This window comes from Mobula birostris, unplaced genomic scaffold (genome assembly GCF_030028105.1).
Source record: "Mobula birostris isolate sMobBir1 unplaced genomic scaffold, sMobBir1.hap1 scaffold_3067, whole genome shotgun sequence".
Taxonomy (NCBI): domain Eukaryota; kingdom Metazoa; phylum Chordata; class Chondrichthyes; order Myliobatiformes; family Myliobatidae; genus Mobula; species Mobula birostris.
This window is the reverse complement of record NW_027276128.1, coordinates 1-24,598: the sequence shown is the minus strand read 5'-3', so window position 1 is coordinate 24,598 and position 24,598 is coordinate 1. Positions and strand designations below refer to the sequence as shown.

Here is a 24,598-nt window from a genome sequence, read left to right as displayed (position 1 = left end):
GGGGCAGTGAGGAGGGGTAGAGTTGGTGAGGAGGGAGGGGTAGTGAGGAGGGGTAGCGTTGGTGAGGAGGGAGGAGCAGTGAGGAGGGGTAGTTGGTGAGGAGGGAGGGGTAGAGTTGGTGAGGAGGGAAGGGTAGTGAGGAGGAGTAGTTGGTGTGGGGGGAGGGGCAGTGAGGAGGGGTAGTTGGTGAGGAGGGAGGAGTAGTGAGGAGGGGTAGCGTTGGTGAGGAGGGAGGGGTAGTGAGGAGGGATAGAGTTGGTGAGGAGGGAGGGCAGTGAGGAGGGAAGGGTAGTGAGGAGGGGTAGCGTTGGTGAGGAGGGAGGGGCAGTGAGGAGGGGTAGCGTTGGTGAGGAGGGAGGAGCAGTGAGGAGGGGTAGTTGATGAGGAGGGAGGAGCAGTGAGGAGGGGTAGTTGGTGAGGACGGAGGGGTAGTGTTGGTGAGGAGGGAGGGGCAGTGAGGACGGGTAGAGTTGGTGAGGAGGGAGGGAAGTGAGGAGGGGTAGTGTTGGTGAGGAGTGAGGGGCAGTGAGGAGGGGTAGTTGGTGAGGAGGGAAGGCAGTGAGGAGGGGTAGTTGGTGAGGAGGGAAGGCAGTGAGGAGGGGTAGTTGGTGAGGAGGGAAGGCAGTGAGGAGGGGTAGTTGGTGAGGAGGGAGGGGTAGCATTGTTGAGGAGGGAGGGGCAGTGAGGAGGGGTAGCGTTGGTGAGGAGGGAGGGCAGTGAGGAGGGGTAGCGTTGGTGAGGAGGGAGGGGCAGTGAGGAGGGAAGGGTAGTGAGGAGGGGTAGCGCTGGTGAGGAGGGAGGGGTAGAGTTGGTGAGGAGGGAAGGGTAGTGAGGAGGGGTAGTTGGTGAGGAGGGAGGGGTAGCATTGGTGGGGAGGGAGGGGCAGTGAGGAGGGGTAGAGTTGGTGAGGAGGGAGGGCATTGAGGAGGGGTAGTTGGTGAGGAGGGAGGGGTAGCATTGGTGGGGAGGGAGGGGCAGTGAGGAGGGGTAGAGTTGGTGAGGAGGGAGGGGCAGTGAGGAGGGAAGGGTAGTGAGGAGGGGTAGCGCTGGTGAGGAGGGAGGGGTAGAGTTGGTGAGGAGGGAAGGGTAGTGAGGAGGGGTAGTTGGTGAGGAGGGAGGGGCAGTGAGGAGGGAAGGGTAGTGAGGAGGGGTAGCGTTGGAGAGGAGGGAGGGGCAGTGAGGAGGGGTAGAGTTGGTGAGGAGGGAGGGCAGTGAGGAGGGAAGGGTAGTGAGGAGGGGTAGCGTTGGAGAGGAGGGAGGGGCAGTGAGGAGGGTTAGGGTTAGTGAGGAGGGAGGGGCAGGGAGGAGGGGTAGAGTTAGTGAGGAGGGAAGGGTAGTGAGGAGGGGTAGAGTTGGTGAGGAGGGAAGGGTAGTGAGGAGGGGTAGATGGTGAGGAGGGAGGGGTAGCGTTGGTGAGGAGGGAGGGGCAGTGAGGAGGGGTAGAGTTGGTGAGGAGGGAAGGGTAGTGAGGAGGGGTAGAGTTGGTGAGGAGGGAAGGGTAGTGAGGAGGGGTAGATGGTGAGGAGAGAGGGGTAGCGTTGGTGAGGAGGGAGGAGCAGTAAGGAGGGGTAGCGTTGGTGAGGAGGGAGGGGCTATGAGGAGGGGTAGAGTTCTTGAGGAGGGAGGGCAGTGAGGGGGGGGAGCGTTGGTGAGGAGTGAGGGGCAGTGAGGAGGGGTAGAGTTGGTGAGGAGGGAAGGGTAGTGAGGAGGTGTAGTTGGTGAGGAGGGAGGGGCAGTGAGGAGGGGTAGTTGGTGAAGAGGGAGGGTAGTGAGGAGGGGTAGCGTTGGTGAGGAGGGAGGGTTAGTGAGGAGGGAGAGGTAGCGTTAGTGAGGAGGGAGAAGCAGTGAGGAGGGGTAGCGTTGGTGAGGAGGGAGGGGTAGTGAGGAGGGATAGTTGGTTAGGAGGGAGGGGTAGCGTTAGTGAGGAGGGAGGGGTAGCGTTCGTGAGGAGGGAGGGCAGTGAGGAGGGGTAGAGGTGGTGAGGAAGGAACAGTAGTGAGGAGGGGTAGTTGGTGAGGAGGGAGGGGCAGTGAGGAGGAGCAGTGAGGAGGGAGGAGCAGTGAGGAGGGAGGGGCTATGAGGAGGGGTAGAGTTGCTGAGGAGGGAGGGGCAGTGAGGAGGGGTAGAGTTGGTGAGGAGGGAGGGCAGTGAGGAGGGGTAGAGTTGGTGAGGAGGGAGGGCAGTGAGGAGGGGTAGAGTTGGTGAGGAGGGAGGGCAGTGAGGAGGGGTAGAGGTGGTGAGGAAGGAACAGTAGTGAGGAGGGGTAGTTGGTGAGGAGGGAGGGGCAGTGAGGAGGAGCAGTGAGGAGGGAGAAGCAGTGAGGAGGGAGGGGCTATGAGGAGGGGTAGAGTTGCTGAGGAGGGAGGGGCAGTGAGGAGGAGTAGTTGGTGTGGGGGGAGGGGCAGTGAGGAGGGGTAGTTGGTGAGGAGGGAGGGCAGTGAGGAGGGGTAGCGTTGGTGCGGAGGGAGGGGCAGTGAGGAAGGGTAGAGTTGGTGAGGAGGGAAGGGTAGTGAGGAGGTGTAGTTGGTGAGGAGGGAGGGGCAGTGAGGAGGGGTAGCGTTGGTGAGGAGGGAGGGGTAGTGAGGAGGGAGGGGTAGCGTTAGTGAGGAGGGAGGAGCAGTGAGGAGGGGTAGCGTTGGTGAGGAGAGAGGGACAGTGAGGAGGGGTAGAGTTAGTGAGGAGGGAGGCCATTGAGGAGGGAAGGGTAGTGAGGAGGGGTAGTTGGTGAGGAGGGTATGGCTGTGAGGAGGGGTAGCGTTGGTGAGGAGGGATGGGCAGTGAGGAGGGAAGGGTAGTGAGGAGGGGTAGTTGGTGAGGAGGGAGGGGCAGTGAGGAGGGGTAGCGTTGGTGAGGAGGGAGGGGTAGTGAGGAGGGGTAGCGTTGGTGAGGAGGGAGGGCAGTGAGGAGGGGTAGTTGGTGAGGAGTGGAGGGTAGTGAGCAGGGTTAGTTGGTGAGGAGGGAAGGGTAGTGAGGAGGGGTAGTTGGTGAGGAGGGAGGGGTAGTGAGGAGGGGTAGCGTTGGTGAGGAGGGAGGGCAGTGAGGTGGGGTAGTTGGTGAGGAGTGGAGGGTAGTGAGCAGGGTTAGTTGTTGAGGAGGGAGGGGTAGTGAGGAGGGGTAGCGTTGGTGAGGAGGGAGGGCAGTGAGGTGGGGTAGTTGGTGAGGAGGGCGGGGTAGCGTTGGTGAGGAGGGAGGAGCAGTGAGGAGGGGTAGCGTTGGTGACGAGGGGTAGAGTTGGTGAGGAGGGAAGGGTAGTGAGGAGGGGTAGTTGGTGAGGAGGGAGGGGCAGTGAGGAGGGGTAGCGGTGGTGAGGAGGGAGGGGCTGGGAGGAGGGGTAGCGTTGTTGAAGAGGGAGGGGCAGTGAGGAGGGGTAGAGTTGGTGAGGAGGGAGGGCTGTGAGGAGGGAAGGGTAGTGAGGAGGGGTAGCGTTGGTGAAGAGGGGTAGAGTTGGTGAGGAGGGAAGGGTAGTGAGGAGGGAGGAGCAGTGAGGAGGGGTAGCGTTGGTGAAGAGGGAGGGCAGTGAGGAGGGGTAGCGTTGGTGAGGAGGTGGGAATTGCGATCGCAGGAATAGGTAGCAAGTAAAGCTCCTTCCTTGATCTGACACCTTCCATGTCTCCTCCCTCACCGCCAACGTTCCCTAGATGGAAATCTCTATGCTGGGGTCCACGTCGACTTCATGGGGATGGACGCAGCGGTATTCCGCAGTCTGGGAGATCGTCCAGCCATCAGGACGGAACAGCATGACTCGAGGTGGCTTAACGGTAAGCGGGAGAGCCACACGATACGGGAGGGGATTCTGGAATTAGCCAACTCCCTTGGGCTTAGTCCTGATTGGGAAGTGAGCTCAGCCGGAGGAGGAACACACACAAAATGCTGGAGGAACTCAGCAGGCCAGGCAGCATTGATGGAAAAGAGTACAGTCAATGTTTCAGTCCGAGGTCCTTCAGCAGGACCCGTCATTTCAGCCCAAAATGCCGACTGTTTACTCTTTTCCATCGATGCTGCCTGGCCTGCTGAGTTCCTCCTGCATTTTGTGTGTTTTGCTCTGCATCTGCACATTTTCTCTTGTTTGTTTCTGGCTGGGGGAGTTACAGTAGGGAGGGGAGCATTTAGGAAACATCGATCACAACTCAGCTTCAGATAAGGATCAGACTGGAGCTTGGGGCCAAAGTACAAAATTTGGGGGGGTGGGGTAGGTTTGCATTTTTCACGTGGGAGGTGTTTATAAGCCTGCTGGTCAGAGCTGAGGATCACCAGGTTCCTGTTGGTGAGATCAATCCCAGGTTGTTGAGAGGGTCATGAGATGGGATCGAAGGGACTTGGACATAATCAGAGTCAGGTTTACAGAGTGGCCACTTTATTAGGTACAGGAGTGAAACCCAGTGTGGTCTTCGGCTGCTGTCACCTGTCCGCTTCAATGTGTAATGTGTTTCGTGCGTCCAGAGATGCTCTTCCATTCACCACAGTTGTAACGTGTGGCTATTTGAGTTACTGTCACTTTCCTGTCAGCTTGAACCAGTCTGGCCATTTTCTCTCATTAACAAGAGATTTTTGCCCACAGAACTGCCACTCACTGGATTTTTGTTTTTCACACCGTTCTCCGTAAACTCTAGACACTGTTGTGTGTGAAAATCCCAGGAGATCAGCAGTTTCTGAGATACTCAAACCACTCCATCTGGCACCAACAATCCTTCCCCTGTCAAAGTCACTTCGATCACATTTATTCCCCCATTCTGATGTTTGGTCTGAACAACAACTGAACCTCGTGACCACGTCGGCGTGCTTTTACGCACTGAGTTGCTGCCACATGATTGGCTGATTAGTTATTTGTAATAGTGAGCAGGCATACCTAATAACGTGGCCACTGAGTGTAAGAAAAACATCTTAACCCTCACACCCTTCCTCTCACGTGTTGAGATAAAGATTTAAAAGATTAGTTCTGTTTGTCACGCGTCCATCGAAAGACGGTGAACTGCGTCATTTGCTTTAAATCAAATGAGCAAGTGTCGTGCTGGGCGGCCACGCAACGTCCCCACAACTCCCTAACCCGTACTGCTTTGGAATGAGAGGGGGAACTAACACACCCTGCCTACAATACAGCACAGATCATAGGGAGAACGCACAAGCCCGTTACAGACAGCAGCGGAATTAAACTCGAGTTGCTGATACTGCAACAGTGCTACGCCACGGGGCCTCCCCTGGACCGGTGGGGTGTCCGTCCATCAGGACTGATGAAGGGGCTCGGCCCGAAACGCTGACTGTCCGTTTACCTCCATAGATGCTGCCCGACCTGCTGAGTTCCTCCAGCAGTTTGTGTAGTTATTGAATATAGTGCAAAGTAGGCCGTTCAGCCCCTTTGAGCTGTGCTGCCCAGCAACCACTGATTGAACCCCAGCCTAATCACAGGACATGGCCAAGTGGTTAAGGCATTCGTCTAGTGATCTGAAGGTCGCTAGTTCGAGCCTTGGCTGAGGCAACGTGTTGTGTCCTTGAGCAAGGCACTTAACCACACATTGCTCTGTGACGACACCGGTGCCAAGCTGTATGGGTCCTAATGCCCTTCCCTCGGACAACATCGGTGGTGTGGAGAGGGGAGACTTGCAGCCTGGGCAACTGCTGGTCTTCCATACAACCTTGCCCAGGCCTGTGCCCTGGAAACCTTCCAAGGCGCGAATCCATGGTCTCACGAGACTAACGGATGCCTATAAAATCAGGGGTCAATTTACATTGACCGGTTTACCGGCAGTGGGAGAACGTTCACACGTTTTACAGGCAGCGGCGGGAATTGAACCCGGTCACCAGTGCCGTAAATCATCGTGCTTAATCTACTACGTTTCCGCACTATCTTACGCCTGTCTTACGTTGTGTCTGTTGTTCAAGATGTCTAGTAGCTGGTAATTAACACTGAGAGGACAAGAGTGACGCTGCAGAGATATCTGATTTCCTTCTGAAAGCGGGGACACAAGGTAGACCATACGACATAGGATCAGAATTAGGCCATTGGGCCCATCGAGAGTCTGCTCCACTGTTCCATCGCAGCCGATTTATTATCTTTCTCAGCCCCATTCTCCTGCCTTCCCAACTTCGAGGACCAGGAGCTGATCAACCTCCTTTTTAAATACACTCACTGACTTGGCCTCCACAGCGGTTTGTGGCAATAAATTCCACAGATTCATCATGCCCTCCGGCGAAAGAAATTCCTCTTCGTCTCTGTTCTAAATGGACATCCCTCTATTCTGAGGCTGTGCCCTCTGGTCATAGACTCTCCCACTATACTTGAATGTTTGATTGGTTACGATGAGGTCTCTCCCCTCCCCCCCCATTGTACTAAATTCCAGCAAGTACAGGCCCAGGGTGATTAAATGCTCCTCACACATTAACCCTTTCATTCCCGGTACAATTCTCCTGAACCTCCTCTGGACCGTCTCCAAAGCCAGCACCTCCTTTCCTAGCTAAGGGCCCAAAGCTGCTCACCAGTGAGGCCTGTCCGGTGCTTTATAAAGCCTCAACATTACGTCCTTGCTTTTGAAAACTGTATTCTATCTACCATTTCTTTGCCCGTTCTCCAAACCTTTTATTTTTCTTAAGAGATACAGCACATTGAGTTCAGTCTGCCCAATTACACCCAACTAACCTTTTATGCATTTGGAAAGAGGGAGGAAACCAGAGCACCTGGAGGAAATCTGCACATTCTCGGGGAGAATGAACCCAGGACCCTGTGCCGCCTTGTCCAAGTCCATCTGCAGCCTGCCCGCTTCCCTCAACACTGCCCGCCCGCCCCCCCCCCCCAGCCGTCTTCCCCTCATCCGCGGTGAAGGATCTCTCCGCCAGGCCAGAGTTGTGATTCCCTCTCCCCCTCCCTTCTCCCCGCAGATCCGATCTTCATCCATGCCCGGATGATCCCGGATAGTGCAGACAGCACGGACGACAAGGTGTACTTCTTTTTCCGGGAGAAATCGATGGAAGCCGGGAGCCGACAGATCTACTCCCGGATCGGACGGGTGTGCTTGGTGAGTTCACAGAGATCCGTGCAGGAAGGTTGGAGTCATGGGAGCATCTTCGGCCCATCTAGTCTGTGCTGAACCATCAATCTGCTTCGTCCCACCGACCTGCACCCGGACCATACCCCCTCCCATTCATGTATCTGTCCAAATTTCTCTTAAATGTTGAAATCGATGCTCCTTCTACACTGCACCACCCTCTGAGTGAAGAGCTTTCCCCTCATGTTCCCCTTAAACACTTCACCTTTCACCCTTAACCCATGACCTCTAATTCTAGTCTCACCCAACCTCAGTGGAAAAAGCCTGCTTGCAATTACCCTATCTATACCCCTCATAATTTTGTAGACCTCTATCAAATCTCCACTCAATCTTCTACGTTCTATGGAATAAAATCCTAATCTATTCAATCTTACCTTCTAACTCAGATCCACCAGACCCAGCAACATCCTTTTAAATTTTCTCTGTATCCTTTCAACCTTGTTTTTCATCTTTCCTGTAGGTAGGTGACCAAAACTGCGCACAATACTCCAAATAGGCCTCACCAACGTGTTATACAATTTCAACATAACATCTCATCTCCTGTACTTGGATTTATGAAAGCCAATGTGCTAAAAGCTTTCTTTACAACACTATCTACATGTGATGCTGTTTTCAATGAATTACGAACCTGTATTCCCAGATTCCTTTGTTCCACCACACTCCTCAGTACCCTACCGTTCACTGTGTAAGAGCTGCCCTGGTCCTACCTGGCACTTCTCTACATTAAGTTCCATTTGCCATTTTTCAGGCCAGTTTCCCAGCTGATCCAGATCCCACTGCAAGCTCTGATCGTCTTCCTCGCTGTCCACTACACCCCCAATCTTGAGGTCATTCACAAAATTGCTGCTTCAATTAACCACATTATCAACCAGACCGTTGATACAGATGACGAAAAGAGCCCCAGCACTAGTCTGGCACCCCACTGGTCACAGGCCTCCGGTCAGGCAGACAACCATTGACTACCACTCTCTAGTTTCTCCCACGAAACCGAGGTACAGAATAATCCAATTTACTACCTCGTCTCGAATGCTGAGTGACTGAACCTTCTTGGTCAGCCTCCCATGCGGAACCTTGTCAAGTGCCTTGCTAAGGTCCATGTAGACAACATCTACTGCCTTGACTTCATCAACTTCCCTGGCAACTTCCTTGAAAAGCTCTACAAGATTGGTTAGAAATGACCGACCACACATGAAGCCATGCTGACTATCCAGATAGAAACATAGAAAACCTACAGCACAATACAGGCCCTTCGGCCCGCAATGCTGTGCCGAACATGAACTTACTTAGATTAGATTCTGAGAACACTCAGTCCTCTTTTATTGTCATTTAGAAATGTATACATGCATTAAGAAATGATACAATGTTTCTCCGGAGTGATAGCACAGAAAACAGGACAAACCAAAGACTAACACTGACAGAACCACATAATTATAACATATAGTTACAGCAGTGCAAAGCAATACCATCATTTGATAAAGAGCAGACCATGGGCACGGCAAAAAAAAGTCTCAGGTCCCAATCAACTCCCAAGTCCCCGATAGCAGGCAGCAAAAAGGAGAAACTCCCTGCCATAAACCTCCAGACACCAACAACTGCCGATGCCTTGGAAGCAGCCGACCACAGCCAACACCTAGTCCGTCCATCCGAAAACTTCGAGCTTCCGACCAGCCCCTCCGATACAGCCTCCCGAGTGCCATCCTCTGCCGAGCGCCTTCGACCTCTCCCCGGCCGCTGAAACAAGCAAAGCCGGGGGTTTCGGGGCCTTCAGCTCCGGAGATTCCGGTTACCACACAGTAGCAGTGGCAGCGAAGCGGGTATTTCAGAAGTTTTCCAGATGTTCCTCCATACTCTCACGTCCGTCTCCATCAAATCAGGATTGTGCACGGTCCCCTACTTGACAGATTACAGACATCATTCAGCGGGGTGGCCGCGCGTGCTGTGTTGGGCTGCCATCTTCTCCCCCTCCTCCTCCTCTTTAGAAATTATCTAGGGTTACCCAGAGCCCTCTATTTTTCTAAGCTCCATGTACCTGTCCAGGAGTCTCTTAAAAGACCCTATCGTATCCGCCTCCACCCCCGTCACCAGCAACCCATTCCACGCACTCACCACTCGCTGTGGAAAAAAAACTTAACCTTGACGTCTCCTCTGTACCTACTTCCAAGCATCTTAAAACTGTGCCCTCTCGTGTTAGCCATTTCAGCCCTGGGAAAAAGCCTCTGACTATCCACACAATCAATGCCCCTCATTATCTTATACACCTCCATCAGGTCACCTCTCATCCTCCATCACTCCAAGGAGAAAAAGCTGAGTTCACTCAACCTATTCTCATAAGGCACACTCCCCAATCCAGGCAATATCCTTGTAAATCTCCTCTGCACCCTTTCTATGGCTTCCACATCCTTCCTGTAGTGAGGAGACCAGAACTGAGCACAGTACTCCAAGTGGGGTCTGGCCAGGATTGTATATAGCTGTAACATTACCTCTCGTCTCTTGAACTCAATCCGATGGTTGATGAAGGCCAATGCACCGTACACCTTCTTAACCACAGAGTCAACCTGCACAGCAGCTTTGAGTATTCTATGGACTCGGACCCCAAGATCCCTCTGATCCTGCACACTGCCAAGAGTCTTATCATTAATACTGTATTCCATCATCATATTTGACCTACCAAAATGAACCACTTCACACTTACCTGGATTGAACTCCATCTGCCACTTCTCAGCCCAGTTCTGCATCCTATCAATGTCCCGCTGTAACCTCTGACAGCCCTCCACACTATCCACAACACCTCCAACCTTTGTGTCATCAGCAAATTTACTAACCCATCCCTCCACTTCCTCATCCAGGTCAGTTATAAAAATCACAAAGAGTAAGGGTCCCAGAACAGATCCCTGAGGCTCTCCACTGGTGACTGACCTCCATGCAGAATATGACCCGTCTACAACCACTCTTTACCTTTCTGTGGGCAAGCCAGTTCTGGATCCACAAAGCAATGACCCTTGGATCCCATGCCTCCTTACTTTCTCAATAAGCCTTGCATGGGGTACCTTATCAAATGCTTTGCTGAAATCCATATACACTACATCTACGGCTCTACCTTCATCAATGTTTTTAGTCACATCCTCAAAAAATTCAATCAGGCTCGTAAGGCACGACCTGCCTTTCACAAAGCCATGCTGACTATTCCTAATCATATTATGCCTGTCCAAATGTTCATAAATCCTGCCTCTCAGGATCTTCTCCATCAACTTACCAAACACTGAAGTAAGACTCACTGGTCTATAATTTCCTGGGCTATCTCTACTCCCCTTCTTGAATAAGGGAACAACATTTGCAACCCTCCAATCCTCTGGAACCTCTCCCATCCCCACTGATGATGCAAAGATCATCGCCAGAGGCTCAGCAATCTCCTCCCTCACCTCCCACAGTAGCCTGGGGTATATCTCATCCAGTCCCGGTGACTTATCCAACTTGATGCTTTCCAAAAGCTCCAGCACATCCTCTTTCTTAATGTCTATATGGTCAGACTTTTCAATCCACTGTAAGTCATCCCTACAATCGCCAAGATCCTTTTCCATAGTGAATACTAAAGCAAAGTATTCCTTAAGTACCTCTGCTATCTCCTCCGGTTCCATGCACACTTTCCCACTGTCACACTTGATACATCCTATTCTCTGATGTCTTATACTTATAGAATGGCTTGGGGTTTTCCTTAATCCTGTCCGTCAAGGCCTTCTCATGGCCCCTTCTGGCTCTCCTAATTTCATTCGTAAGCTCTTTCCTGCTAGCCTTATAATTTTCTAGATTTCTATCATTACCTAGCTTTTTTGAACCTTTCATAAGCTCTTCTTTTCTTCTTGACTAGATTTACAGCAGCCTTTGTTCACCATGGTTCCTGTACCCTACCATCCTCTCCGTCTCATTGGAACGTACCTATGCAGAATTCCATTCAAATATCCCCTGAACATTTGCCACATTTCTTCCATACATTTCCCTGAGAACATCTGTTCCCAATTTATGCTTCCAAATTCTTGCCTGATAGCTTCATATTTCCCCTTACTCCAATTAAACACTTTCCTAACTTGTCTGTTCCTATCCCTCTCCAGTGCTATGGTAATTGTGATCACTATCTCCAAAATGCTCTCCCACTGAGAGATCTGACATCTGACCAGGTTCATTTCCCAATAGCAGATCAAGTACAGCCTCTCCTCTTGTAGGCTTATCTACATATTGTGTCAAGAAACCTTCCTGAACACATCTAACAAACTCCACCCCACCTAAACCCCTCGCTCTAGGGAGATGCCAATCAATATTGTGGAAATTAAAATCTCCCATCACGACAACCCTGTTACTATTGCACCTGTCCGGAATCTGTCTCCCTATCTGCTCCTCGATGTCCCTGTTACTACTAAAAACACCCACTAGAGTTATTGACCCCTTCCTGTTTCTAACTTCCACCCACAGAAACTCAGCAGACAATCCCTCCATGACTTCCTCCTTTTCTGCAGCCATGACACTATCTCTGATCAACAGTGCCGCGCCCCCACCTCTTGCTCCCTCCCTGACCTTTCTGAAACATCTAAAGCCTGGCATTGAAGTAACCATCCCTGCCCCTGAGCCATCCAAGTCTCTGTAATGGCCACAACATCATAGCTCCAAGTGCTGATCCACACTCCAAGCTCATCTGCTTTGTTCATGATACTCCTTGCATTAAAATAGACACATCTTAAACCATCAGTCTGAGTGCATCCCTTCTCTATCACCTGCCTATCGCAAGCTTTCTCTATTTGTGAGCCAACCACCCCTTCCTCCATCTCTTCGGTTTGGTTCCCATCCCCCAACAATCCTCATTTAAACTCTCCCCAGTAGCCTTAGTAAACCTCCCTGCCAGTATATTGGTCCTCCTGGGATTCAAGTGCAACCTGTCCTTTTTGTATAGATCACCCCTGTCCCAAAAGAGGTCCCAATGATCCAGAAATCTGAATCCCTGCCCCCTGCTCCAATCCCTCAGCCACACATTTATCCTCCACCTCATTCTGTTCCTATACTCACTGCCGTGTGGCACAGGCAGTAATCCTGAGATTACTACCTTTGAGGTCCTGCTTTTCAACTTCCTTCCTAACTCCCTCTAGCCTGCTTTCAGAACCTCCTCCCTTTTCCTACCTATGTCGTTGGTACCAATATACACCACGACCTCCGGCTGTTCACCTTCCCACTTCAGGATATTGTGGACGTGATCAGAAACATCCTGGACCCTGGCATCTGGGAGGCAAACTACCATCCGTGTTTCTTTCCTGCTTCCACAGAATCGCCTGTCTGACCCCCTAACTATAGAGTCCCCTCTCACTGCTGCCATCCTCTTCCCTTCCCTACCCTTCTGAGCCACAGGGCCAGACTCTCTGCCAGAGGCGCGGCCACTGTTGCTTCCCCAGGTAGGCCGTCTGCCCCAATGGTACTCAAACAGGACTGCTTATTGTAAAGGAGTACAGCCACAGGGGTACTCTCTAGTATCTGACTCCTGCCCTTCCCTCTCCTGACTGTTACCCACTTATCTGTCTCCCGAGACCCCGGTGTGACTATTTGCCTACAGCTTCCTCTCTATCACCTCCTCACTCTCCCTGACCAGACGAAGGTCATCGAGCTGCATCTCCAGTTCGCTAACGCGGTTCCTAAGCAGCTGCAGCAGATGTGGCCGTCTGGGAGGCTGGGGGTCTCCTGGACTTCCCACATCTGACACCAAGTTCAGACATACTTCCTGTTCCTATTCTTCACAGGTAACCTACCTGGCCTCGACCCATTATCGCTGAAGCCCCGTTGAGCCAAAGCCCTCCTACTCTGATTCCCTCTACTCTGGCACCCATTCTATGTCTTCTTTTAAAATTCTTCCCGCCGGTCTAACTCACTGATATCCACGCGCCTGCGCAGTCATGCCTGGATCCTATACAAATACTTACGCTTCCGGTCCCTGAGAACACCTTCCAATCATTTTCCCACCACTGATGCCAGACTCACCAGTCTCTCATTTCCTGGTTTATTCTTCCTTAAACAATCGAACAACACTGGTTATCCTCTAATCCTCTGGGCCCTCTCCTGTTGCTAAGGATGATTTTAGTAGCTCTGCGAGGGTCCCAGCAGCTCCTGCACTTGTCTCCCACAGGGTCCAAAGGAACACCTTCCCAGGCCTTAGGGATTCACCCAGCCTGATTTGCCTCAGGACAGCAAACATCTCCTCCTCTGTCATCTGTACAGGGCCCATGAACTCCATGCTGCTTTGCCTTACTTCTATAGACACTGTGTTCATCTCCCAGGTAAATACAGATACAAAAATCCACTTAAGATCGTCCCGCACCTCTTCTGATAAATAATAATCCACACAGATCTTCCAGAGGACCGATCTTGTCCCTGGCAATTCTTTTACTCTGAACATATCTGTACAAGCCCTTAGGATTCGCCTTCACCTTGTCTGCGAGGGCAACCTCGTGCCTCCTTTCAGCTCTCCTGATTTCTTTCTTAAGTGTTCTCTTACATTTCTTACACTCCTCGAGTACCTCACTTGTTCCTGCCTGTCTGTTCCTCCTATGCAATTCCGTTTTTTCCCCTTAACCAGGGCCTCAATGTCTCTCAAAAACCAAGGTTCCCTAAACCTTTTATTCTGACAGGAACATGCAAACTCTGCACTCTCAAAAATTTCACTTTTGAAGGCCTCCCACTTAACAAGTACACTTCTTCCAGAAAACAGCCTGTCCCAATAAACACCTCACAGATCCTTTCTGATACCATCAAAACTGGCCTTTTTCCGACTTAGGATCTCAACCCAGGGACCAGACCTATCCTCCTCCATAATTATCTCGAAACTAATGGCATTTAGATCAGTAGACGCAAAGTGTTCCTCTACACAAATCTATGTCACCTGGCCTGTCTCATTCCCTAATCATAGACCCAGTATTGCACACCCTCCCATTGGGACTTCTATGGCCTGATGAAGGAAATTTTCCTGAACACATTTGGTGGGCTCTTTCCCATCCATTACAGCCTGGGAGTCCCAGTCGATATGTGCAAAGTTAAAAATCACCAACTATCACAACTTTATGTTTCTTGCAACAGTCTGCAATCTCTCCAGAAATTTGTTCCTCTAAATCCCTCAGTGTTGGGTGGTCCGTAATTTAGCCCCATTAACTTTATACTTATACTTCATACTTTATTGTTGCCAAACAATTGGAAAGTACAATCATCACAGCGATATTTGATTCTCCGCTTCCCGCTCCCTGGATTACAAATTGATAGTAAATATTAAAAATTTAAGTTATAAATCATAAATAGAAAATAGAAAAATGGGAAGTAAGGTAGGGCAAAAAAACCGAGGGGTAGGTCTGGATATTTAGAGGGTACAGCCCAGATCTGGGTCAGGATCCGTTCAGCAGTCTTATCACAGTTGGAAAGAAGCTGTTCCCAAATCTGGCCATACGAGTCTTCAAGCTCCTGAACCTTCTCCCGGAGGGAGGAGGGATGAAAAGTGTGTTGGCTGGGTGGGTCATGTCCTTGATTATCCTGGCAGCACTGCTCCGACAGTGTGCGGTGTAAAGTGAGTCCACGGACAGAAGATTGGTTTGTCTGATGTGCTGCACCGTGTTCACAATCTTCTGCAGCTTCTTCCGGTCTCAGACAGGACAATTTCCATACCAAAAGGATAACTTCCATACCATTCCATAACGTGGTCATACCCTTCTTATTTCTCAGTTCCACCCACAGGTCCCTCCAGTCTGTCCTGACTGAGCACTGCTGTGACTTTTTCCCTTACTAGTCCTGCCACAATTCCTCTTTTAACTCCTCCCGTTCTGTCGCATCGAAAACAACAGAAGCCGGAATACTGAGCTGCCAGTCCTGTCCCTCCTGCAACAACTCTCACTCATGGCTACAATGTCATAATCCCAGCTATTGGTCCATGGCCTGAGCTCGGCTGCCTTTCCGACAATACCCCTTACTTTGAAAGATACTCAGGTCAGGGCATTAGTGCACCAAGCTCACCCTTTTGGTCCTGATTTTTTTGTATGTACGTAGATTTTGTACAACCATTCCACTGTCTGTTTTGGCGATCTGGTTCCCATCCCCAGCTTGGCGGTCGGGGGGGGGGGGGTGGGCAGTGAAAGCTTTGCTCCTCTACAGCTGGGCGTACCTGGGGCTGGGAGGATCCCTCCCTCTCTCCCAGCTGAGTTAACCCTCTCCCTCCTGCCACAGAACGACAGCGGAGGGCAACGATCCCTGGTCAACAAGTGGACGAGCTTCCTGAAGGCCCGCTTGGTGTGTGGGGTGGCAGGGGCCGACGGCGTGGAGACCACCTTTGATGAGCTGAGTGAGTCTCAGCTGGGGTGGGGGGGGTCATGAAGGGAGGGAGGAGGAGGAGGGGAGGGGATGGAGGAGGGAGGACAGGAAGGGGTTGGAGGCGAGAGAAGGGGGTAGAGGTGAGGGAGGAGGGAAGGTGGGGAGGGGTGAGGAAGGAGGGGAGGGGTGTGAGGTGAGAGGGAAGAAGAGCTGTAGAGGAGGGGATGAAAAGGAGGGTCACATGCAAGGAGAGTGTGTGGTGCGTGGTCAAGTGGTTAAGGCGTTAGACTAGCGAGCTGAAGGTCGTGAGACAACGTGTTGTGTCTTTGAACAAGGCACTTAACCACACGCTGCTCCGGTCCACCCAGCTGGAAATGGGTACCGGCAAATGTTGGGGGTTAACCTCGCGATAGACTGGCGTCCTATCCAGGGGGTGGGGGGAGTCTCGTACTCTCAGTCACTTTTCGCCACGGAAACCGGCATAAGCACCGGCCTGATGGGCCACAAGGCTCGGGACAGACTTTAATCTTTAACATGGAAGGAGAGGGAGGCTTGGGTGGGGAGAGGAGATGGGATTGGTGACTGGGGGAGCAGAGGGGAGGAGGAGGGAGAAGATGAGAGTGAGTGAAGGTGAGGGGCAATGGAGGGCAAACCCAGGTCACATCTCCCCCTCAACTCCACCCACAGCCGACGTCTTCATTCAGCCGACCCAGGACAAGAAGAATCCAAGGATTTATGGCGTCTTCTCCACCTCGGGGTGAGTGGATTCACCTCCGCCTCCTCTGCCGCACTCGATCACCCCAGCCTTCGTCATTCCCCCTTTTCTCCCCCTCCCTCTCCCCCCTCACTTTCTCTTCTCCCCCTCACTCTTGTGCTCTGCCTCCAGCTCCGTGTTCCGAGGCTCGGCCGTCTGCGTTTACTCCCTGTCGGACGTCCGGACCGTCTTCAACGGCCCCTTCGCCCACCGCGAGGGGCGGCACTTCCAGTGGGGGCCCTACACCGGCCGTGTGCCCTACCCCCGGCCGGGCGCGGTGAGTGTATTCACCGCCCCCCCCCCAAACCGAGGGACGGGGAGGTGCGGGGCGGGGGGGGCGGCAGCGTGGGTTGGAAGCGAGCAAGGAGGGGGGAATCACCAAGCAGCAGAGGGAAGGGAGGGAGGGATCGGGTCTCCGGACGGGAGAGCAGAACCTGTCAGGGCGGAGCGGCCACACCCAGCTTCTCTTGGTGGAGGGACGGAGGGAGGGGAGGGATGCAAATCGCGAGGAGGATGAATCACTAGAGTCTCAGCTCCCTGGACGTGAACGGGCTGGGAGGGGAATGGGGGACAGATGAAGGGGAGGGGAATGGGGGACAGATGAAGGGTGGCTGGGGGTGGGGATAGATGACGACTCGAGGGCTTCGTGCTCTCGCTTCAGCCTCAGGGAGCCGGGACGCTGCCGCGGGATCTCGGCGCCGGGTGGCTCGGCTGCCTCCCCGCTGGCTGGGTAGGGACGGGGGAAAACGGCTGCAGAGCCCCACAGTCCGGTCGGGGAGGCAAAACCCTCCCTCCCTCATCCCTCCTCTCCCCCTCCCCTCTCCCTCCCTCATCCCTCCTCTCCCCCCTCAATCCCTCCTCTCCCCTCCCCTCCCCTCTCCTCCCTCATCCCTCCTCTCCCCCCTCATCCCTCCTCTCCCCCCTTCATCCCTCCGCTCTCCTCCCTCCCCTCCCTCATCCCTCCTCTCCCCCCTCATCCCTCCTCTCCCCTCCCCTCTCCCTCCGTCATCCCTCCTCTCCCCCCCTCATCCCTCCTCTCCCCCCCTCATCCCTCTCTCCCCTCCCCTCTCCCTCCGTCATCCCTCCTCTCCCCCCTCATCCCTCCTCTCCCCCCTCATCCCTCCTCTCCCCTCCCCTCCCCTCTCCCTCCGTCATCCCTCCGCTCTCCTCCCCTCCCCTCTCCCTCCCTCATCCCTCCTCTCCCCCCTCATCCCTCCTCTCCCCTCCCCTCCCCTCTCCCTCCCTCATTCCCCCTCTCTCTCCCTCCCTCTCCCTCCCCTCTCTCCCTCCCTCATTCCCCTCTCTCTCCCTCCCTCATTCCCCTCTCTCTCCCTCCCTCATCCCCCCCTCTCCTCTCTCTCCCTCCCTCTCCCTCCCCTCTCTCCCCTTCCCTCCCCTCTCTCCCCTTCCCTCTCCTCTCTCCCCTTCCCCTCTCTCTCCCTCCCTCATTCCCCCTCTCTCTCCCTCCCTCATCCCTCCTCTCCCCTCCCCTCCCCTCTCCTCCGTCATCCCTCCGCTCTCCTCCCCTCCCCTCTCCCTCCCTCATCCCTCCTCTCCCCCCTCATCCCTCCTCTCCCCTCCCCTCTCTCCCTCCCTCATTCCCCCTCTCTCTCCCTCCCTCATCCCCCCTCTCTCTCCCTCCCTCATCCCCCCCTCTCCTCTCTCTCCCTCCCTCTCCCTCCCCTCTCTCCCCCTTCCCTCTCCTCTCTCCCCTTCCCTCTCTCTCCCTCCCTCATCCCTCCTCTCCCCTCCCCTCCCCTCTCCCTCCGTCATCCCTCCGCTCTCCTCCCCTCCCCTCTCCCTCCCTCATCCCTCCTCTCCCCCCTCATCCCTCCTCTCCCCTCCCTCTCTCCCTCCTCATTCCCCCTCTCTCTCCCCCCCCCTCATCCCCCCTCTCCTCTCTCTCCCTCCCTCTCCCTCCCCTCTCTCCCCTTCCCTCTCCTCTCTCCCCTTCCCCTCTCTCTCCCTCCCTCATCCCTCCTCTCCCCACGCCACACGCCACTCCCCCCTCCCCTTCCCCTTCCCTCTCTCTCCATCATTCCCTCCCCTTCCCCCTCTCTCTCCCTCCCCTTCCCCATCCCTCCCCTTCCCCATCCCTCCCCTTCCCCATCTCTCCCCTTCCCCATCCCTTCCCTTCCCCCTCTCTCTCCCTCCCCTTCCCCATTCCTCCCCTTCCCCATTCCTCCCCTTCCCCATCTCTCCCCTTCCCCATCTCTCCCCTTCCCCCATCTCCCCCCATCCCTCCCCTTCCCCATCGCTTCCCTAACCCCATCCCTCCCCTTCCCCCTCTCTCCCTCCCCTTCCCCATTCCTCCCCTTCCCCATTTCTCCCCTTCCCCATCTCTCCCCTTACCCCGTCTCTCCCCTTCCCCATCCCTTCCTTTCCCCGTCTCTCCCCAACCCTCTTTTTCCCTCCCTTTCCCCTCCCCATCCTCCCCTTCCCCATCCCTCCCCTTCCCCATCCCTTCCCTCCCCATCCCTCCCCTTCCCCATCCCTCTCATTCCCCGTCTCTCCCCTTCCCCCATCTCTCCCCTTCCCCCATCTCTCCCCTTCCCCATCCCTCCCCTTCCTTATCTCTCCCCTTCCTTATCTCTCCCCTTCCCTATCTCTCCCCTTCCCCATCCCTCCCCTTCCCCCATCCCTCCCCTTCCCCATCTCCCCCCATCCCTCCCCTTCCCCATCCCTCCCCTTCCCCATCCCTCCCCTTCCCCATCTCTCCCCTTCCCCCATCTCTCCCCTTCCCCCCATCCCTCTCCTTCCCCATCCCTCCCCCTTTCCCCCCATCTCCCCCCATCCCTCCCCTTCCCCATCCCTCCCCTTCCCCATCCCTCCCCTTCCCCATCTCTCCCCTTCCCCCATCTCTCCCCTTCCCCCATCCCTCTCCTTCCCCATCCCTCCCCTTCCCCATCCCTTCCATTCCCCGTCTCTCCCCTAACTCTCTTTCCCTCCCCTGCAATCCCCATCCACCTCATTCCTCCTCCCCCTCCACCTTTCTTACCCCCTTCTCCCTTCCTCCCTCCTTCCTTCCCTCTTCAACCCCCTCTCTCTTCCCAAAACGCTCCCTTCCTCTTTCACAACGCCTCCAGAGAGCACCGTTGGCAAAATGCACTGCAGTTACCCACCCTGACTGTGCAGAGGGAGCACCACGCTGAGGGAGGGGCACTGAGGAGTGAGGGGTGGAGAGGAGGGAGCGCCATGCTGTGGGAGTGGTGCTGAGGAGAGAGGGGCACTGAGGAGGGAGCGCCATGCTGTGGGAGCGGTGCTGAGGAGAGGGGGCGCTGAGGAGCGAGCTCTGTGCTGTGGGAGGGGTGCTGAGGAGGGATTGCCGTGCTGTGGGAGAGGTGGTGAGGAGGGAGGGGTGCAGAGGAGGGAGCTCTGTGCTGTGGTAGGGGGTGCTGAGGGGAACTGGGATTTGAATGTGACATTGAGACAGTGAGTCTGTCTGTCAAAATGATTTATTGTCACGACCATGCGTACACAGAACATCAAACATTATAGAACAGTACAGGCCCTTCAGCCCACGATGCTGTGCTGACCCTTTAACCTACCCCACAATCGGTCTCACCCTTCCTGTCCACATATCCCTCTATTTTTCTATCGTCCACGTGTCTAAGAGTTTCTGAAATATCCCAAATGTATCTGCCTCCAACACCACCCCTGTTAGGAAGTTTCATGCTCCCACTACTCTATGTGTAAAATAAACTACCTCAACATCCCCCCAATATTTTCCTCCAATCATCTTAAAATTATACCCCCTCATATTAGCGATTTCTGCCCCAAGGTAAAGTCCGCTCGATCTCGGCCTCTTATCATCTTGGACTCCTCTTCAAAGAGAAAAGCCCCAGGTCACTCAGCCTGTTCTCATCAGACACCCTGTGTCATCAGGCAGTGTGCTGGTAAATCTCCTCTGCACCCTCTCTAATCCAGACATTATCCTGGTAAATCCCCTCTACACCCTCCCTAATTCAGGCAGTGTGCTGGTATATCTCCTCTGCACCCTCTCTAATCCAGGCAGTGTGCTGGTAAATCTCCTCTGCACCCTCTCTAATCCAGGCAGTGTGCTGGTAAATCTCCTCTGCACCCTCTCTAATCCAGGCAGCGTGCTGGTAAATCTCCTCTGCACCCTCTCTAATCCAGGCAGTGTGCTGGTAAATCTCCTATGCACCCTCTCTAATCCAGGCATTATCCTGGTAAATCTCCTCTACACCCTCTCTAATCCAGGCAGCATCCTGGTGAATCTCCTCTGCACCCTCTCTAATCCAGACAGCGTCCTGGTAAATCTCCTCTGCACCCTCTTTAATCCAGGCAGTGTGCTAGTAAATCTCCTCTACACCCTCTATAATCCAGGCAGTGTGCTGGTAAATCTCCTCTGCACCCTCTCCAATCCAGACAACATCCCGGTAAATCTCTTCTGCACCCTTTCTAATCCTGGCAGTGTGCTGGTAAATCTCCTCTACACCCTCTCTAATCCAAGCAGCATCCTGGTAAATCTCTTCTGCACCCTCCGTAGTCCAGGCAGCATCCTGGTAAATCTCCTCTGCACCCTCTCTAATCCAGGCAGCAATCCAGTAAACCCCTTCTCTGCCCTCTCCACTATCTCCGTGTCTGTCCTGTACTGAGAGAGGATGAAAAGGTTTCGCGAGGCAGGTTTCAGCGGTGGTTGAAGGGTGCTGACACATTACTTAAATATTCTTGTAAAAAATGTCTGACCTGAAGATATTGCAAAAAGTGTGAGTATGAATGAGAGTATTTAGTTACTAATTTCTCAAAGGACATCAATCAGCCTTCTTGAAACAAATCCATAAATGAATAAATTCCTTTATTCCTCCAAAGAGAAAAGGTAGGACCACTAAGTGAAGGTTTAAATAAATAGTTTCAATAAATTAAACTAAGAAGGTTAATTTTTTTAAGATTAAAAAACTTTCGAAACTGGTACCAAATTCATAATGACTGCTTAATCATAGGATTCATATTTAAAATAGAAATTTTGGCTAGTTGTACAGGTAAAGAAGCTCCTTAATACGAACTTAAGTAAAATTGTTTCACAGCTTTCAATTCCAAGTCAACCCAAGGTGGTCGTTCTTTTTTATCAGTCCAATATAACCAAGAACACGCATAACGCATATTAACCCCCCAATAATACATTCTTAAATTAGGCAAAGAAAGACCTCCATCCTTTTTAATTTTTGTAAATGACATTTTCCAATTCCTGGTCTTTTATTATTCTGAACATAGAGCATAGAACATAGAATAGTACAGCACATTACAGGCTCTTCGGCCCACAATGTTGTGCCGACCCTCAAACCCTGCCTCCCATATAAGCCCCCACCTTAGATTCCTCCATATACCTGTCTAGTAGTCTCTTAAACTTCACTAGTGTATCTGCCTCCACCACTGACTCAGGCAGTGCATTCCACGCACCAACCACTCTCTGAGTAAAAAACCTTCCTCTAATATCCCCTTTGAACTTCCCACCCTTACCTTAAAGCCATGTCCTCTTGTATTGAGCAGTGGTGCCCATGTCTCCTCTCATCCTCCTTCTCTCCAAAGAGTAAAGCCCTAGCTCCCTTAATCTCTGATCATAATGCATACTCTCTAAACCAGGCAGCATCCTGGTAAATCTCCTCTGTACCCTTTCCAATGCTTCCACATCCTTCCTATAGTGAGGTGACCAGAACTGGACACAGTACTCCAAGTGTGGCCTAACCAGAGTTTTATAGAGCTGCATCATTACATCGTGACTCTTAAACTCTATCCCTCGACTTATGAAAGCTAACACCCCATAAGCTTTCTTAACTACCCTATCCACCTGTGAGGCAACTTTCAGGGATCTGTGGACATGTACCCTGAGATCCCTCTGCTCCTCCACACTACCAAGTATCCTGCCATTTACTTTGTACTCTGCCTTGGAGTTTGTCCTTCCAAAGTGTACCACCTCACACTTCTCCGGGTTGAACTCCATCTGCCACTTCTCAGCCCACTTCTGCATCCTATCAATGTCTCTCTGCAATCTTTGACAATCCTCTACACTATCTACAACACCACCAACCTTTGGGTCGTCTGCAAACTTGCCAACCCACCCTTCTACCCCCACATCCAGGTCGTTAATAAAAATCACAAAAAGTAGAGGTCACAGAACAGATCCTTGTGGGAATCCACTAGTCACAATCCTCCAATCTGAATGTACTCCCTCCACCACCACCTCTGCCTTCTGCAGGCAAGCCAATTCTGAATTCACCTGGCCAAACTTCCCTGGATCCCATGCCTTCTAACTTTCTGAATAAGCCTACCGTATGGAACCTTGTCAAATGCCTTACTAAAATCCATATAGATCACATCCACTGCACTACCCTCATCTATATGCCTGGTCACTTCCTCAAAGAACTCTATCAGGCTTCTTAGACACGATCTGCCATTCACAAAGCCATGCTGACTGTCCCTGATCAGACCATGATTCTCTAAATGCCTATAGATCCTATCTCTAAGAATCTTTTCCAACAGCTTTCCCACCACAGACGTAAGGCTCACTGGTCCATAATTACCCGGACTATCCCTACTACCTTTTTTTGAACAAGGGAACAACATTCGCCTCCCTCCAATCCTCCGGTACCATTCCTGTGGGCAACGAGGACATAAGGATCCTAGCCAGAGGCTCAGCAATCTCTTCTCTCGCCTCGTGGAGCAGCTGGGGGAATATTCCATCAGGCCCCGACCACTTATCTGTCCTAATGTATTTTAACAACTCCAACACCTCCTCTCCCTTAATATCAACATGCTCCAGAACATCAAACTCACTCATATTGTCCTCACCATCATCAATTTCCCTCTCATTGGTGAATACCGAAGAGAAGTATTCATTGAGGACCTCGCTCACTTCCACAGCCTCCAGGCACATCTTCCCACCTTTATCTCTAATCGGTCCTACCTCACTCCCGTCATCCTTTTTCTTCTTCACATAATTGAAGAATGCCTTGGGGTTTTCCTTTACCCTACTCGCCAAGACCTTCTCATGCCCCCTTCTTGCTCTTCTCAGCCCCTTCTTAAGCTCCTTTCTTGCTTCCCTATATTCCTCAATAGACCATCTGATCCTTGCTTCCTAAACCTCATGTATGCTGCCTTCTTCCACCTGACTAGATTTTCCACCTCACTTGTCACCCATGGTTCCTTCACCCTACCATTCTTTATCTTCCTCACTGGGACAAATTTATCCCTTACATCCCGCAAGAGATCTCTAAACATCGACCACATGTCCATAGTACATTTCCCTGCAAAAACATCATCCCAATTCACACCCGCAAGTTCTAGCCTTATAGCCTCATAATTTGCCTTTCCCCAATTAAAAATTTTCCTGTCCTCTTTGATTCTATCCTTTTCCATGATAATTATAAAGGCCAGGAGCGGTGGTCACTGTCCCCAGATGCTCACCCACTGAGAGATCTGTGACCTGACCTGGTTCATTACCTAGTACTAGATCTAGTATGGCATTCCCCCTAGTCGGCCTGTCCACATACTGTGACAGGAATCCGTCCTGGACACACTTAACAAATTCTGCCCCATCTAAACCCTTGGAACTAATCAGGTGCCAATCAGTATTAGGGAAGTTAAAGTCACCCATGATAACAACCCTGTTATTTTTGCACCTTTCCAAAATCTGCCTCCCAATCTGCTCCTCTGTATCTCTGCTGCTACCAGGGGCCTATAGAATACTACCAATAGAGTAACTGCTCCCTTTCTGTTCCTAACTTCCCACCATACTGACTCAAAAGAGGATCCTGCTACATTACCCACCCTTTCTGTAGCTGTAATAGTATCCCTGACCAGTAATGCCACCCCTCCTCCCCTTTTTCCACCCTCTCTATCCCTTTTAAAGCACTGAAATCCAGGAATATTGAGAATCCATTCCTGCCCTGGTGCCAGCCAAGTCTCTGTAATGGCCACTACATCATAATTCCATGTATGCATCCAAGCTCTCAGTTCATCACCTTTGTTCCTGATGCTTCTTGTATTGAGGTACACACATTTCAGCCCTTCTACCTTACTGTCTTTACACTGTTTATTCTGCTTCTCTTGAAATAATAGAATCAACCTGATCAAAAAACTTCTTAGTTAAAAAATGGGAATATTTTGAAATACATATAAAATTTTGGTAAAATCATCATTTTAACTGCATGAATTCGACCTACTAATGAAAGTGTAAGAGGATTCCATCTAGAAAATAATTGCTTCATGAAATCCACTAAGGGAACTAAATTAGCTCTATAAAGGTCTCCATAATTTTTAGTCATGATAATACCTAAATATTTAAAAGAATTCGTAACTTTTAAAGGAATATGATCATATATAAAAGCAGAATCATTTAAAGGAAATAATTCACTTTTATGCAGGTTTATTTTATATCCTGAAAACTTCCAAATTCATTTAATAATTTCAATAAACTAGGAATAGATTCTTCAGGATTCGAAATATGAACTAAGAGATCAGCAGCATA

At 52.0% G+C, this 24,598-nt stretch overlaps 1 pseudogene; it reads left to right on the top strand.

Moving 5' to 3' along the window:
• Nucleotides 1–16,627, top strand: part of LOC140192914 (semaphorin-3F-like) — a 33,671-nt pseudogene extending 17,044 nt beyond the window's left edge.
• The last annotated feature ends 7,971 nt before the right edge of the window (nucleotides 16,628–24,598 follow it).